Genomic DNA, 16,276 nt, shown 5'->3' with positions numbered 1-16,276 from the left:
GTGCTGTCCATATGCATCTTTGTTTATTTGCTGCGGGTCAGAACTGCACTTAGTTGTTCCAGCTGAGTCGCTTTCATCTTACACAGCTTACACTATTAATCCTCTTGCAGATGTACAGTCCTGGAGCTATGGGTATGGCATTTATTAATTTCAATTCCTGCTGCAGAAGAACCAACATGATGACACTTTCAAGGTGCACAAAGGCTCAGAGTGATGGGATAACCGTGGTATCTGTGGGTCTGGGAGTCACTCCTTTATAAAGGGTCACCACTGTTACCAGAGCAATTAGAAATGCTCTGATTAAATGGAGTCAGAAATGGCATCATGAAGGAGAACTTACGACGGACAGATCTATTCAAACTCTTTATGACAGGAACCAGCAGCATAGATAAAGGGGAAACAGTGGATGTAATTTAATTGGATTTTCAGGAGACATTTGATAAGATTCCACTCATTTGGCTATTTAATTAGCTATGAGGTCATGGCGTTGCAGAGAATATATTTGCATGGAGAAATAAAAGAACATCAAACTAATAGAAGGCAAAGAGTTGAGATAAGTGGGGCATTTTCAGGATGGTAATCTGTAATCAGTGGTGCGCCACAAGGATCAGTGCTGGGCCACAATGATTTACAATGCATTATACATTAATGACTTGGATGAGGAAAGTGAGTGGACTGCTTGTGGGTGATATAAAAATAGATGAGCTTGACATAAAGAGTTGGCAGTGATATAGACAGAAGAGTGGGTAATATTCCTGACAGGTAGAAGATAATGTGGGAAAATGTGAGAATATACACTTTGGCAGGAAGAATTGAAGACCTGAATATTATTTAAATGGAGAAAGGCTGCAGAAAGTTACAACACAGAGAGATTTGGGCATCCTTGTCCATCAATAACTAAAAACAAATATACAAGTTCAACTTGGATAAATGCGAGGTGATGCATTTTGGAAGGTTGAATTTGAAAGCTGAGTACAGGATTAAGGATAGGATTCTTGGCAGTGTGGAGGAACAGAGGGATCTTGGGGTGCAGGTACATAGATCCCTTAAAATGGCCACCCAAGTGGACATGGTTGTTAAGAAAGCATATGGTGTTTTGGCTTTCATTAACAGGGGTATTGAGTTTAAGAGTCGTGAGATTTTGTTGCAGCTCTATAAAACTTTGGTTAGACTGCACTTGGAATACTGCATCCAGTTCTGGTCGCCCTATTATAAGAAAGATGTGGATGTTTTGGAGAGGGTTCAGAGGAGGTTTACCAAGATGCTGCCTGGACTGGAGGGCTTATCTTATGAGGAGAGGTTGACTGAGCTCGGACTGTTTTCATTGGAGATAAAGGGACCTAATTGAGGTATACAAGATAATGAGAGGCATAGATAGAGTCGATAGCCAGAGACTATTTCCCAGGGCAGAAATGACTAACACGCGGGGTCATAGTTTTAAGCTGGTTGGAGGAAAGTATAGAGAGGATGTCAGAGGCGGGTTCTCTACACAGAGAGTTGTGAGAGCATGGAATGCGTTGCCAGCAGCAGTTGTGGAAGCAAGCTCATTGGGGACATTTAAGAGAATCCTGGACATGCATATGGTCACAGAAATTTGAGGGTGCATAGATGAGGATCAGTGGTCGGCACAACATCATGGGCTGAAGGGCCTGTTCTGTGCTGTACTGTTCTATGTTCTAAGTTTACCAGGTAATAGGGAAGACTATAGAATATTGGCTTTTATTTCAAAGGGACTGGAGTATAAAAAAAAGGAGGCCTTTCTAAAACTAGTCAAATCACAGCTGGAATACTGTGAATAGCTTCAAACCCCTTATCTAAGGAAAGATATACTGTCATGAGCTGCATTCTAGAAAAGGTATACTTGGTTGATACTGGATACTGAGGGATGGTATCATATGGAGAAGTTGAGCACATTGGGACTGTACTCATTGGAATTTGGAAGAATGAGAGATTACCTTACTGAAACATGCAAGATTCCTAAATAACTCAACAGGGTAGATGTTAGAAAGAGCATTTTCCCTTGTGAGTGTGTCTAGGACCAGGGGCATAATCTCCGAATAAGGGATAGAGATGATGAGAAATTTCTTCTTAAGATTTTGTGCCTAAAATGGTGCCTTGTGTGGCAACATTATATACTTTTCACTGTGCTCCTGTATTTTTGGACTTGAGTACACTTGCCAATGAAATCGAACCAAAAAGGGTCAGGAACTGTTTACCACAGAGAGCTATTGCAGCTTTTGGGTCATTAACTACATTGAAGGCTGAGATACACGAATGTTTAATCAGTAAAAGATTCAAAGGTTATGGGGAAGGCATGAAAGAAGGATTATCAGATCAGCCATGATCTCTTTTAACGGCAGTACAGACTTACGGGCCGAATGGGCAGCTTCTGCTCCGACATAGAACATAGAACATGGAACAATACAGCACAGAACAGGCCCTTCGGCCCACGATGTTGTGCCGAACATTTGTCCTAGCTTAAGCACCTATCCATGTACCTATCCAATTGCTGCTTAAAGTCGCCAATGATTCTGACTCTGCCACTCCCACAGGCAGCGCATTCCATGCCCCCACCATTCTCTGGGTAAAGAACCTACCCTGACATCCCCCCATACCTTCCACCCTTCACCTTAAATTTATGTCCCCTTGTAACACTTTGTTGTACCCAGGGAAAAAAAGTCTCTGACTGTCTACTCTATCTATTCCCCTGATCATCTTATAAACCTCTATCAAGTCACCCCTCATCCTTCGCCGTTCCAATGAGAAAAGGCCTAGCACACTCAACCTATCCTCGTACGACCTATTCTCCATTCCAGGCAATAGCCTGGTAAATCTCCTCTGCACCCTCTCCAAAGCTTCCACATCTTTCCTAAAGTGAGGCAACCAGAACTGCACACAGTACTCCAAATGTGGCCTTACCAAGGTCCTGTACAGCTGCAACATCACCTCACGACTCTTGAATTCAATCCCTCTGTTAATGAACCCTAATACACCATAGGCCTTCTTACAAGCTCTATCCACCTGAGTGGCAACTTTCAAAGAGCTATGAACATAGACCCCAAGATCCCTCTGCTCCTCCACCTTACTAAGAACCCTACCGTTAACCCTGTATTCTGCATTCTTATTTGTCCTTCCAAAATGGACAACCTCACACTTGACAGGGTTGAATTCCATCTGCCACTCCTCAGCCCAGCTCTACATCATATCGAAGTCCCTTTGCAGCTGACAACAGCCCTCCTCACTATCCACAACTCCACCTATCTTCGTATCGTCTGCAAATTTACTGAACCACCCTTCGACTCTCCCTTCCAAGTCATTAATAAAAATTACAAACAGCAGAGGACCCAGAACTGATCCCTGCGGAACTCCACTTGTAACTGGGCTCCAGGCTGAATATTTACCATCTACCACCACTTTGTCACTTCGATCAGTTAGCCAGTTCTCTATCCAACTGGCCAAATTTCCCACTATCCCATGCCTCCTGACTTTCCGCATAAGCCTACCATAGGGAACCTTATCAAATGCCTTACTAAAATCCAAGTACACTACATCCACTGCTCTACCCTCATCCACATGCTTGATCACCTCCTCAAAGAATTCAATAAGACTTGTAAGGCAAGACCTACTCCTCACAAATCCGTGCTGGCTGTCTCTAATCAAGCAGTGTCCTTCCAGATATTCATAAATCCTATCCCTCAGTACCCTTTCCAATACGTTGCCTACCACCGAAGTAAGACTAACTGGCCTGTAATTCCCGGGGTTATCCCTATTCCCTTTTTTGAACGGGGCACAACATTTGCCACTCTCCAGTCCCCTGGTACCACCCCTGTTGACAGTGAAGACGAAAAGATCATTGCCAATGGCTCTGCAATTTCCTCTCTTGCTTCCCACATAATCCTAGGATATATCCCGTCAGGCCTGGGGGACTTGTCTATCTTCAAGTTTTTCAAAATGCCCAACATCTTACAGTCTTACTTTTAGCAGGGTATTTGTACCTCATGAAATTGTTTAGTTAGTTAGCGTAACACAAGAACTGGACATGAATCACATCGTACTGATATTTGTTACAGTTCCTAGCTACATAATTATAGTTGGTTCTTCCATAACGTTATGGGTCTTGTGCAACCCCACATTATAGAAAAATCACGCCTTAGAAACAGTGGTTAAAGTGTTGGCGATGTAATCGTGTTACAGCCAACACACATTTTAAAAGTTAGCACTTTAGAAACAGGGTCCTCAATTCGTCAAGCGCATCAAAGCGAACTCGTGTCGACAAAGCCCACATTACAGCAGAACGACATGCATTACAAGTCACAGACATGACCACGTCCGAGCTGACATTGAGAAAACTGTAGCATACTTCCTTGTGTGCGCCATGTTACAAATGGCCCCAGTAAGATAGAGATCAAGACCTTTATATCATCAGCCCACATGTATAACACATATGGTATATTAGCCATGTGACATAACACAGAGGTGGCAAAGCACAGCAGAAAATGAAATTGTTCCATTTTGAACCAGACTTGTGAGAATTGAAAAACAAAACTTGTATTTCTATGCAATGCCCTTCACAACATCCCAACTCATTTTATAGCAATGAAGTGTTTCCTGAATAACAACAACTTTTATTTACATAGGTCCTTTAAGATAACTCAAAATGTCTCAAGGAGCTTCACAAAAGCATTATAAAACAAGTTACAAGCCTGATATGGAGATAACCGAGGGTCAAATGCAGGGTCTAATAGATAGGTTATATGAGGCATCTCAGAAGGAGGAATAATGGAGAGAGGCAAAGAAATGAAGGAAAACATTTGCCTCAGGCAGGGTGTTTTACCTGATGTGGTAATGTTCCTGTCACATTAAAAAAAGATTTTGCTTGGATACCTTGGTATTGAAGAATCCAACAGACATTTGCATGAATAACTATCATGTACAAAAAACATTACATTCCACAGGCACAAAAGTTATGAGTTTACAACAATAGAGTGTTATGCTTCAAGTAATGCTCGACAAGGTGGAGATCTTTATACTCTCAGATCACATGCTACAACACATCCTCATGATATTGGAGAACCCCTACAATGTGGAAACAGGCTATTTGGCCCAACAAATCCACATCTAATCTCTGAAAAGTTACCCACCTACACTTCTCTCCCTAACCTATTATTCTATATTTATCCCTGTCTAATGCACCTAACCTACACATCCCTGAACACTATGGGCAATTTAGGCATGGCCAATCCACCTAACCTGCACAGCTTTGGATCGTGGGAGGAAACCGGAGCAGACACGGGGAGAATGTGCAAACTCCACTCAGATAGTCGCCTGAAACTAGAATCGAACCCAGGTCCCTGGTGCTGTGAAACAGCAGTGCTAACCACTGAGCCATCATGCCATCCATTATCACCATTGTTTCTTAAAGGCATATGAAGTGTGAGACATGATGTGACATTACGGTTGTAATGTGGAGATGCTGGTGTTGGACTGGGGTGGACAAAGTTAAAAATCACAACACCAGGTTATAGTCCAACAGGTTTATTTGGAAGTACAAGCTTTCAGAGCGCTGTTCCTTTGAGCCAGCTACCTGACAAAAGAGCATAGCTCAGAAAACTTGTACTTCCAAATGAATCTGTTGGACTATAACCTGGTGTTGTGAGATTCATAACAGACTTGAATCAGCCAAAAGTGCAGTTATCAGTTATAGAGTCAAAATTAGGGACATTTTAGAGGCCAGAATCTGAGAAATCACAGAGGATTGCAGAAATCCATGAAAGTATTTGAAAAGAACAGGGACAATATTAAAATCAAGACTTTGTTAGACTGGGAGTCAATGTAGTAAGCAACCAAATGAATAATGGGTAAATACACATGATAAGGGTTATGATATGAGAGTCGTTGATGACCTCAGGTTTAGAATATAGAAGTGCTCTGGAATGGTCAATTGGTTAGGCCGCTTTTGGAATATTGTGTGCAATTCTGGTCTCCCTGCTACAGGGAGGATGTTGTGAAACTTGAAAGGGTTCAGAAAAGACTTATGAGGCTGTTGCCAGAGCTATAGGGCAATGCTTTGACCAGAGTCAACCAGTCTGGTTAAAACTGGAACAAAGCTTGGCAATGATCTGCCAATCATCATCTAGCTGGTGCATTTGTCATGTCAATGTTCGTACCAGAGTGCAGCTGCCAACCAATTAACACTATGTTTCCATATACTATTTAATGTTGTGCTCCTTTGCATTGATATGCTCATCAGGATATTCACAAGCTTAAGACAGAATCTTAAACCGTGAAACTCTCCTTCAGTACTGCATTGGGAGTGTCAACTGAGATTTCTGAATCATGTCTGTAGAGTGGGACTTGAACCCACAACCTTTTAATTTAGGGGAATAGTGTTACACTGAGTTATGTTTGACAAACTAATGTCCACACACACATTCACTTTAGTATATCATGGTGAAATACCCACAATTTACTTTGAACATTGGTGAAATTCAATAAAAATTCCCATTTCGATCACAATTTTATGGTCACAGTTTTGGCTTAATACAATTGATGCGAACCAACTCTGGGATGAGTTCATGTTTGAAAACTAGTTGAAGGCAGAAATTGCTCCAACTGATACGAGGATTGGTACCTGGAGAGACAGATTTCAACAGATACAAAAAACACAAAATTGCTGGAGAAAATCTCAGATCTGGTAGGGTGTGTCAAGAGAAGGCAGATTTACTGCTTTGAGTTCAGTAACCCTTCTTCAGAAAGGTTTGAAGATGCTGCCAATCCTGCTGACTTCTCCAGCAAATTCTGCTTGTGTGTTTCAAATCACCAGAGTCAGAGGTTCGTTGTTTTAGATTGTAACAAAATCACTGGTGAAAGAAAGTGGTGAGAACGTGGAACCATATGAAATAGTCAACAAATATTAAAAGGTCAGGTTAAATAAGCAAGATGGAGAAAACAAATTGAAGAATATGTTGATTGGAAAAATGATAAAGGGATAAGGGAAAGCTTGTAAAGCACAATGCTCTTAGAATGTAAACACTGGCGTAGAAAAATAGGGCCGAAAGGTCTGTTCCTCTTTATAGATTTTTTTTAAACAGAAGAGAGAAGACTTTGTTTTAAATAAACAAAGAAGTGTACAAACTGGAATGCGTTACCTGAAAGGATATTGAAAGAAGATCCGAGGCATGCTCAAGGATCTCATTTTCCACTTTACAACCTCAAGATCTCAGCATCAAATTCAATAGCTTCAACAACAGAATGTGAGATGTCCCATTCCTCATTTTCTGAGATTCTCTCCCCATACCCACACCAGCTCCAACTCAATCAGCTTTGCTGTGTATGTGTTTTGTTTACTTTGCACTTAATAGAGAGGGCTTTCTCTCCCTGTCACACCATTATCTACAAACATTTTGCATCACCGTTTCTCTTCCTTCATCATTAACAACCCCGTTGTCTTTAATATGGGTCTCTACACCATCTGGTTCCCTTCACCTCTCTTCTACCTCTACCAAAATAAAAGAAGAGAAAAAGACATTTTCCAAGACTATATGCCAAACGTTAACTGTTCCTCTCTCCACAGGTGCTGTCAGATGTGCTGAGTTTCTACAGCGTTATCGGTGCTTGAAGTATATTCCACGCTGACTTTCAAGAAAGAATTGACAAATTAATTGAAAATGGTAACATTTGCACAGCCTTTAGAATACAGCAAGACAGTGGGTCTAACATGACAGCTCTATCAAAGAGCTAGCATAGTATGATGGGCCAAACAACTACTTTCTCTGCTGTTTTAGTCAAAAACAAGGATTTAAGCCTTTAACAGGGCCTCACTCCCACTCTCATTTCATATTTGTGAATATATATGTGACCTCTACTCAGCTTCCATGCAATGAGTTACTGCAGTCTGTTCAGTCCAATTGTACTTATTAAACAAAGAATTATTAAGATTCTGAAGGGGTCCAATAGAGCAAACACAAAAGTTCCCTCTTGCTTCAGGAAGTCAGTCAGTCAACCTACCAACCTCCTGTAGTATAAACTGTTGGAATCATTTGTAAATTAGCATTCTTGCATTTGCCCTGATGAGTGCAAAATGGAAAACTTCAACATTATGTCTCTTTTTTTCAGAGATTCAAAACAAAATTGACAGAATGAAAAATAATGAACACAAAAGGAAAGTCAGCAAATCTGAACAGAAACTACATTGCAAAAAAATGCAACTTCAGAAAGATCTTATATCAATTGTAAACTTTCTGAAAAAGTATTCTAAACAATCTGATAGCCACAAATAAACAGGTACACATTTCAGGATTCTGGTATGACACAAAAGGTCAAAGAGCAGAGAAGGAGCCAATAATTCCAAGGTTCCAACTTTTTTTTTTAAAAAGAACAAGAATCTATTTAGACATTGAAAGTTTGCACTGAGCTCCGCCAACTCCTCCTGCCTCAACATGCTCATTCCAAAGTTCACATTCTTGCTCTGCAATAGCCTGGCCCAGCCCGGCCCAACCCAACCCTACCCAACCCTTCATGCTCACCTCCAAACTTCAATCTCTCTACTTTCCCCATCACTGACTCAACATCAAACAACTTCCCCAGTGATCCTGCTGCTCCATTTGTGGTGCACAACAGACTTAATGTCTGCCCTCTGGGATTGTCTATCCAATTCCCTCCACATTGGCCTCACCACCTGACCCCCTCTAACTCACTTTCAAAAACAAATCACTCTTTCACTGTGCCCTCCTGATCATTCTCCATGCTGGGTTTAACTGGGAGGGAGGAAGGAAAAGAAGGTGATACTGATCAGGTGAAATGAACAGGGGTAGCTGGAGATTCTACTCCCCTTAATTTCCTTATCCCTGCGATTTTCCTTTTTCTTGCCAATGCTGATTGCTGTACACAGATTATTGAAGAGGTTGCAGGCACTCAGTTACATCACCGAGAAGGAACACCAGCGTGAAGTATCAATACCAACCCAATGGCCTGCATCTGTGCTGGAAATTATGAAAACCAAACACATTGACATTGTCTATCAATATAGTCATAAAATAGAGAAGTGAGACAAAACCTGAATAAAGGGCTGCATGATTCTATGGACTTTGTTTGACATAGAAATGTATCAGGAATTTTAATTAACTGATTAAATTCAAGGCAAGTCAATTCTGATTGGTCATAGCATTGTCACACTTCTTATGCTGTCTAATTGTTCCTTTTCTAAAGTTGGTTTTTCTTGCATTTCTGTCCAGATGAGTGCAAGACAAAAGCATTGCTGAAAAGTCAAAGGTTTAAGTGTAGATGCATTTAAGGGAAGCTACATACGTACATAAGGAAGGAAGAATAGAAGTTATGCTGATTCAAATAGGATGAGACGAAGTTCCTCAAGCAGAATCCCAGCATAGACTGAGTGGTTGGGCCAAATAGTCTCAGTCCATATTATATACAATTCTATGTATAGCAAAATCTATATCAGCTAGTGTGCTCAGAGAATGGGCTTTGCCATTAATCAAGAACTCCTAGACAGGGAGTTACTTTACTATGGAAACAGGATAAGGTTGGGGTGAAGATAACAGGGAAGCATCTGGACAGTCAAGGGCCCCTGGACAGCAGGGCATTAGAGTAAACCACACCATTACAATAGAAAATAATAGAAATTTTGAGTTGTCATTTTAAGAAACAAATTGTTCAGAGCAGTATACCTTTATTCAGACATAATCATCAAACTAATCTAACAATTTAAATTTAAAGCCACCCCCAGTCATTATAAACTGTCTACAAAAGAAAGCATTATCAGAACACTGAAAGTGACAAGTTTTCCAAAAACTAAATTGAGCCTTCAGAAATTCTGATTGCCAGAGATGCTGGTGGATAGTATACAGGATAATACAAAAGTGACTGTACTCCTTTGTCTTCTCACTGCTGACGACTCCCAGATTTACTTTGAGTGTAAGGAATGCAGAAGAGACATGGTCACCAGCCAGGTTACTATTGTCCAAACCTCAATAATTTGCATAATATTGAATATTTATTTCATAGAAATTCATTTCATAGAATCATACGATACAGACAGGCCATTTGACCCATTGAGTAAGTATTGCCAAAAAATGCACTACTATCTACACTCATTCCACTTTCCCACACTAGACCCATTGCCTTGAACGTTATGACATTTCAAGTGCTCGTTCAAGGTTGTGAGGTTTCCTGACTCAACCAGCCTTCCAAGCAGTACATTTCAGACCCCCACCGTCCTCTGGCGAAAAGATTTTTTTCTCAAATTCCCTCTAAACCTCCTGACCTTCTCTTTACAAATGTGCTCCCTTGCGCTTGACCCTTTGACTAAGGGAAACAGCTTTTTTCTATCCACGCTGTCCATGCCCCTCAATGTTTTACAGCTCTATCAGATCTCCCCTCAACACTCCATGCTCCCAAGAAAACAACCTGAGCTTATCCAGTTTCTCTTCATAGTCAAGATGCTCCATCCCAGGCAACATCCTGGTAAGTCACCTCTGCATCCCCTCCAGTGTAATCACTTCCTTCCTATAGTATGGGTATGGGAACTGCATACAGAACTCTCACTGTGGCCTAACCAAAGACCTGTAGCTCCAATGTGACCTCCCAGCTCTTATAACATATGCCATGATTGATAAATGCAAGTGTCCCGTATGCCTTCTTAACCACCTTATTCACCAGCTCTGCCACCCTCAGGGATGAGTGGACAAAGCATCCCAAGATCCCTCTGTTTCTCTCGGAGCTTCCTAGTATCCTACCATTTATTGAGTACTCCCTTGGCTCGTTATTCCTTACAAAGTGCATCACCTCACATTTATCAGGGTTAAATTACATGTGTAACCCACATAACCTACCCGATAGGTTATATAACAAAACTGCCAGCCCCTTCCAGCACAGTCTGCTTAAAAAGAAAACGTGCTCTTTCACATTTTTTCCAGAGTGCATAATTCATTCAAATATCCACACTCGAGACAAGGAATCTGAAGGAAAGGTCACCAATCTTAAAACGTTCATTCAGATTTTCTCCCTCTTCACAAATGCTGGCCCCCATCATGTTTTTGCAATTTTCATTTCTGATGCCAGACTCTACAGTATTTAGTTAATGTTCAAGTGTTCTTTAGATTTGCCAGGGACCTTTGAAGGGTGTGAGTTGCATGTCTACACAGGCTAAATACTAACTTGCCGTGTCAGTTTCAAGGCTAGTACTCTCCGTATTTTCATTCTGAATGATAGCTACTCATTTCCACCCTTCCTGTTCTCTCTGAACTTGCTCACAGCAATGAGTAACAGGGCACAATCATACATCCGTTTCTGTCAGGACAGACTGTGCTATCGACCTCCCTGCAGCACAATAACGTCAATGTCTGATCATTGAACTGAAGAAGCCCGATATCAGGCAGCTAAAGAGAGGAGAATTTCATCTCCCATCTGATTCAATAGCTCTGCCGTCAGTCAGTATTAGTTGAATTCACTACCAAAGGTCAGTTCAGCTCTGACTGGGCAAATTCAACAGAGTAACCAAGATGCATAGAATGGAAAAAGACCTTTTGGTCCAACCTATCCATGCTGACCAGATGTCCTAAATTAATCTAGTCCCATTTGCCAGCATTTGGCTCATATCCCTCTAAACTTTTCCTAACAATACATCCATCCAGATGCCTTTTAAATGTTGTAATTGTACCAGCCTCTACCACTTCCTCTGGCAGCTCATTCCATATACACACCACCTTAAGACCATAAGGCATAGGCCATTCAGCCCATCGAGTCCACTCCGCCATTCAATCATGGCTGATGGGCATTTCAACTCCACTTACCAGCATTCTCCCCGTAGCCCTTAATTCCTCGTGACATCAAGAATCTATCATTCTCTGCCTTCTGTGAGAAAAGGTTGCTCCTTCAGTCCCTTTTAAATCTTTCTCCTCTCACCCTAAACCTATACCCTCTAGTTCTGGACTCTCCCACTCCAGAGAAAAGACATTATCTATTTATCCTATCCATGCCCCTCATGATTTTATAAACCTCTATAAAAGGTTGCTGACCTTGCAGGGAAAATAGTCCCCACCTATTCAGCCTCTCCCTTGAGCTCAAACCCTCCAACACTGGAAAAATCCCTGTAAATCTTTTCTGAACCCTTTCAAGTTTCAGAACATCTTTCCTATTGCAGGAAGACCGAAATTGAATACAGCATTCCAAAAGTGGCCTAACCAATGTTCTGTACAGCTGCAACATGACCTCCCAACTTCTATACTCAACCTAGTATTGTATAAAGACAATTAAGAGAAATAATTTCTAATCATAAATTTATAAATTATATAATAAAATAACTTTTATAAATCATTCACGTCAGAGTGTGGACCTAGATACCACCATTACACGTAGAGATACCTCCCACCTTGTATGTGGCAGGTACTCATGTGACTTAGCCAACACGGTCTATCTTATACATTGCAGGCAAGAATACCCTGAGGCATGGTATATTGGGGAAACGGAGCAAAGATTACGACAACGGATGAATGGGCACCGCACAACAAATCAACAGACAGGAATGTTCCCTCCCAGTTGGGGAACACTTCAGTGGTCTAGGACATTCGACCTCGGACCTTCGGGTAACCATCCTCCGAGGCGAACTTCAGGACAGGCAGCAGAGAAAAGTGGCCGAGCGCAGGCTGATAGTTAAGTTCAGTGCCCATAGGGAGGGCCTCAACCAGGACCTTGGGTTATGTCACATTACAGGTGACTACCATTGCACGACACACACATACACAGACACTCGCACTCACACACACCTTTACAGACACACACACACACTCCCACACTCCCACATGCATCCTCTCAGAGACTTAGACCACTCTACACTCATGCACACACATATACACACTCTCTCACAATCCCCCACCCCAGACATGCACACACACTCCCACATGCACCCCCTCATAGACTTAAGACACTCTACACTCACTACATACACTCTCTCTCACCCTCACAACCCCCAACCCAGACAGACACATAGACAAAGACCCACATGCACACATATATTTTGTGGGGTGAATTTGTATTTGCAAAGTTACATTGTACTTTGCTCAAGAACTGCACGAATTCACGTAAAACTCTGTTATCTCACTTTTTAGATTAGAATCAATCTAAACATCAGGTCATAGACAGAGAACACAGGGGACTAACACCTTCAACATATTCTGGATTAGTGGTGCTGGAAGAGCACAGGAGTTCAGGCAGCATCCAAGGAGCAGCGAAATCAACATTTCGGGCAAAAGCCCTTCATCAGGAATAAAGGCAGTGAGCCTGAAGCATGGAGAGATAAGCTACAGGAGGGTGGGGGTGGGGAGAAGTAGCTTATCTCTCCACACTTCAGGCTCACTGCCTTTATTCCTGATGAAGGGCTTTTGCCCGAAATGTTGATTTCGCTGCTCCTTGGATGCTGCCTGAACTGCTGTGCTCTTCCAGCACCACTAATCCAGAATCTGGTTTCCAGCATCTGCAGTCATTGTTTTTAACCTTCAACATATTGTCTAGCTATCACCCATTGTTACAGCTAACCTGAGAATGCAACTTTTAAAAAAAAATTTGTGATTTACACATGAAAGAAGTGAAACTATCATGGTATTCGAACAGATGAAAGACTCAACAGACAATCAAGGTATTTTTCAATGTATAATTTCAGTTACATCACACTGTAAATTTTTTGCTATAAGTCCTGCACCTTAGAATTGTGTCCTCCACAATCACCTGAGGAAGGAGCAGCATTCCGAAAGCTAGTGCGCTTCCAATTAAACCTGTTGGACTATAACCTGGTGTTATGTGATTTTTAACTTTGTACACCCCAGTCCAACACCGGCATCTCCAAATCATGACTAGTGTTATGTGATTTTTAACATAGCAGTCCCATGGGACTGCTATCTCATTAGACAGAGAGAGAGAGAGAGAGAGATGACTGGTGGTGGTTTAGTCTGAGCATAACCACACCTCAGGAGAGGTGTAAGTGTCCTTGATGGTGACCTCAGCAGATGCTGAGATATATCAATACTTCACTGGAACATCTTCTGAACAATGCGTCAAGAACATTACTCCAAACACCATTTAAGGCGATGGCGACACAGTGGTCATGTTTCCACCTCTGAGCCTGAAAGCTTCAGTTTCAAATCCAGAGGTGTGTCAGGACATCTCTGAGCAGGTGATTCGAAAAAAAAGGGTTGAGCAGAAGGGGGTTAGTGAGCCAGTCTCAGGTAGCCTGCCCTGTAAGTTCATAGTGACCAAGCCCATTGAAGCCACTTCCTGGAGAGCAACCACGGAGGCTCCGCCTCCTCACAGACAAGCCCCACCTACCCACCATTGATTGGACCAGAGGGGAAATGGCAACATCAGTGGCCCGCCCCGATTGGCCAACAGTGCCCTGTCAATCAAAGACACTGCCGCACTCCAAACTACGATCTACTGGAGGAGGGGAGCTTTACAAGTGACTCCAACCAGAAACAACTACTGTTTCATGTATTATCTTAAAAAGAAAAATCTGGCTGCATATATTCCCAAGTCTCCCATAAATACAGATCCGCACAGAGTTTACACTGAGGTACATCTTGCAGAAGCGCTTCCTGCAAACTCTCCCTTCCATGAGTCAGCTTCAGAACTGACACACACTAAATGATGTCCGAAATTAAAAACTCACGCCTGTAGATTTTCGGAGGGTCTGAGGCGTGAATAAGAGCAGCCTCTGTGTGTGTGTGTGTCTCTCTCTCCCTCTCTACCTCAGTGACCAATCTCTGACACCGCCATCCCTCCCGTTTTCCTCCCTCTTTCTATTCCTTGGTTCTATTTGTTGGTTCCAGCTGCAATTTGCTGGAGTTTGCATGTGTCACAAGCCGCCCCATTCAAAAACAAAAATCAACCTGCAAAGCGATTTCACAGCCTCCCCTCCTCTCACCTCGTCTTCATGCACAGTCTCCACGACCTGGCACTGCTGTCCACCAATCTCTATCCCCGTAAAGCTTTTCTCCTTAATTCTCTACTTCCGTCTCCATGGCTAGCATTTACAGCGGGCGATGAGGAGGAGGAGGAGAAAAGGGGGATTTCCACACCCTTCTGTCTTCCCCACCCACTGACGTAACTCCAGGGAGGGGGAGGGAATTTGCTGTCAGAATAAAAAGTCAGCGCACCCCTGTCGGAAATTCCTTACACATTAACTTAAAACATTATTTGCAAAATTCACAGACACCCAAATGGTTCAGCTGCTGTTTTCTTACGATTCAGCGAGACAAAAGGTCCCAATATCTCACTGCTTTACGCTAATTTGAGGAGGCTTTTTAAAAAAAATCTCCCTTTTTCATTACTAACGCTACGCGCAGAATTTTGCAAATTTCAGAAAGTGCTGGAGAAACTCAGCAGGTCTGGCACCATCTGTGGGAAGAAAGCAGAGTTAATGTTCAGTTCCAGTGACTGCACTCCAAACGTTAACACAACCAGACCTGCTGACTTTTCCCAGCAATTTCTATTTTTGTTTTAGATCTTTGCTGTTTTACAATTGATTGGATCAAGTGAGGGGGGGCGGGGTATTCTGAACCAGGTCTATTTTAACCCCAGGAAATAGCAGCGTCTTTCAATAATTAGCCCACAGCGTCAAACAACATGTAGTTTGTTTTAAAAGAAACGATGGAGCCAATTTTGTTGCTAAGAGAAATCCCGAGGAAAGATCCTAAAAATGCGACAGCCAAAACAGACTAAATCAGAGGCAATAAATTTGAAGGGGAGAGTGGTAGGGATTAGGCGAGATCTGGCTTTGCAGTTTAAACAGTCCTTGACGTTTTTGATATGGTAGACTTTGAGCCCGAGGCCACAGTTGGTTGATTGTTGATGAGTATCCTCGATCCAAGTTCTCAGTGAATGGTTGTTTTCTCAAGTCGCTGCTTCTTCACTGGGAACAGCATTCCAAAATGATGGAAGTGATAGAGCTACACACATTTATTCACTTTCACTTCTCTCTGCTGTTTTGCTCAAAAGTAGCCGCTGAAATATCATTCCGTCAGTACTCATTTGTAATAAATAGTACTTGGAGTCATAGAGTCATCGAGATATACAGCACAGAAACAGACCCTTCGGTCCAACTCATCCATGCCAACCAGATATGCTAAATTAATCTAATCCCAGCACTTGGCCCACATCCCTCTAAATCCTATTCATATACCCATCCAGAAGCTTTTTAAATGTTGCAATTGCACCAGCCTCCTCAATTTCTTCTAGCAGCTCATTCCATATGCCCACCACCCTCTCCATG

At 42.2% G+C, this 16,276-nt stretch overlaps 1 protein-coding gene across 4 annotated transcripts in view; it reads right to left on the bottom strand.

Moving 5' to 3' along the window:
- Positions 1-15,070, bottom strand: part of pdlim5a (PDZ and LIM domain 5a) — a 270,252-nt gene extending 255,182 nt beyond the window's left edge. For 2 of the 4 annotated variants that reach the window (XM_060851758.1, XM_060851759.1), the window contains exon 1: positions 14,930-15,070. The gene's annotated coding sequence lies outside the window, so the exon portion shown is untranslated. The remainder of the gene's footprint in view (positions 1-14,929) is intronic. The other 2 variants (XM_060851755.1, XM_060851757.1) reach the window with 2 other exon arrangements.
- Positions 15,071-16,276: the final 1,206 nt, after the last annotated feature.

The sequence above is a fragment of the Hemiscyllium ocellatum genome, chromosome 36 (genome assembly GCF_020745735.1).
Source record: "Hemiscyllium ocellatum isolate sHemOce1 chromosome 36, sHemOce1.pat.X.cur, whole genome shotgun sequence".
NCBI classification, from domain to species: Eukaryota; Metazoa; Chordata; class Chondrichthyes; order Orectolobiformes; family Hemiscylliidae; genus Hemiscyllium; species Hemiscyllium ocellatum.
Note: the sequence above shows the minus strand (reverse complement) of the source record. Positions and strands in the feature narration are given on the sequence as shown.